This window comes from Pongo abelii, chromosome 11 (assembly GCF_028885655.2).
Source record: "Pongo abelii isolate AG06213 chromosome 11, NHGRI_mPonAbe1-v2.0_pri, whole genome shotgun sequence".
In the NCBI taxonomy this organism is placed as follows: domain Eukaryota; kingdom Metazoa; phylum Chordata; class Mammalia; order Primates; family Hominidae; genus Pongo; species Pongo abelii.
The window spans coordinates 117,100,451-117,102,306 of record NC_071996.2 but is presented as its reverse complement, the minus strand read 5'-3'; the positions used below and the strand labels follow the sequence as shown (position 1 = coordinate 117,102,306).

The window sequence follows — 1,856 nt, the reverse complement described above, 5'->3', positions numbered from 1 at the left end:
GGGCAGGATACAAAATCAGCTGCTCTTATGGTAAAAATATGCTACTGATTTCCCTATAATTGTATTTTGATCCCAAACTTCTTCTTTATTCACTATACAATACTTAACAATATATTTCATAAACTTTGCCATCAACCACAGCCACTGCAATTTCTTCCTTAACTGAGTCTTTCCCTAGTTGGTGTTACAATGAGTGAGATTGACTCAATGTCTCTTATATTAGAAATGGGACTCCTCTGATGGTTAAACTGCTAAAATCTGCACAGTGGATGAGCTTAATCAACTGTGAATGAGTGATTTAGGCCACTAGATATTTCTGAGAGAACTGAGGTAATTGCAAGGAACCATAAGTGGAAACAGACCATGATTTATAAATGAAAATCAAATCACTGGTCCTCTCTCTAATTTGGAGCAAGAATGTCTGCACGTAAAGAGTTGCTCAGTTTGTGTAATTTACAAAAGGGGCATCCTCTCAGTCCAGTGATAGAGAGTTCATCTAGACATTAAATATAGAGGACTTGGTCACTGCCTAGCTGAGGACTGATGTTAGTCTGTTCTCACCAAGACCTAAAGAGAATATCTTCCACAAAAATCTGATGTTTTTGCTCTCTGATCTTTGGTGTTCACTAAACAAATGTCTTTGCTTGCCATTCCCAAATATCCTCATTTTGAAAATAAGTTATAATAAATAGGGAACATGAGCACAGCTGTCCCTAGACAACTTTAAATTAATCAATAGAAATTCTTATTTCAATGTAGTTTATAAGTTGACAGATATAGTTAGGCTCTGCAAATATAGTTTGATCAATTCCAGAGGCAAAGGGCTGAGGGCCACTGGGTCACTGTCAAGATAATGCTACCTGATAAGACTCCTTGATGGCTGACATTCAGGCTCCTCCTGGCAAAAACTAAGCATCTCAGTTTGCTCTGCTCCTTTGTTGCCACACTGAGTCTTATAATAATACTCACAGATGCTTACAGTGCTTATATGTACATTTTATTAGCTTTGTATAGCCCTGTAAGGTGAGCAATCTAAAAGGAAGTGTGTCCGTTCTAGAATTGAGGAAAGTAAATATCAAAGAAATTAAAGAGTCATCCAGAGTCACACAGGAAGTATGTGTCAAAAACCAAACCCTATCTTCTATCCAATAATTCACTTGTCTTCTCAAAGAATATTCTTTGGAATATTAGCTATGTGATATTGTCTATTAAAAAATTCCTGATGATTTTGATAACTGCACATTTTATATTTTACAACAAAATAACAAAGATTCTCAAGCCTAATAAATGTTGCAAGAAATCTTTTGTAGAGAAATCCAGCATTTCCTAATCGTATTTTATTTCTGAAACAACTTTTCATTGGTCACCTATTAATATTACTATCCCCATCAAAAAATAAATAGTTTGGGACATTTTCCAGTACTTCATTCTCCTTACATCCACGCAAGCACTGTGGTCAAGGCTGCCATCATCTTTTTTTCTTTTTTTTTGAGATGGAGTCTCACTCTGTCACTCAGGCTGGAGTGCAGTGGTGCAATCTCAGCTCACTGCAAGCTCTGCCTCCCGAGTTTGTGCCATTCTCCTGCCTCAGCCTCCCGAGCAGCTGGAACTACAGGAGCCCACCACCACGCCCGGCTAATTTTTCGTATTTTTAGTAGAGACGGGGTTTCACCGTGTTAGCCAGGATGGTCTCGATCTCCTGACCTCAGGTGATCCGCCTGCCTCGGCCTCCCAAAGTGCTGGGATTACAGGCATGAGCCACCGGGCCTGGCTGCCATCATCTCCTTTTTGTATAAAGCAACATCTTCCTAAGTAGCATTCTGTTTCTGTCCTTATTCCCTGTGGCAGAGACCATA

General features: G+C 39.2%; 1 protein-coding gene across 4 annotated transcripts in view; it reads right to left on the bottom strand.

Annotated features, from left to right (window-relative positions):
- The window catches only part of SPAG16 (sperm associated antigen 16), a 1,150,408-nt gene that overhangs the window by 697,941 nt on the left and 450,611 nt on the right, over positions 1–1,856 (bottom strand). The window lies entirely within an intron of this gene.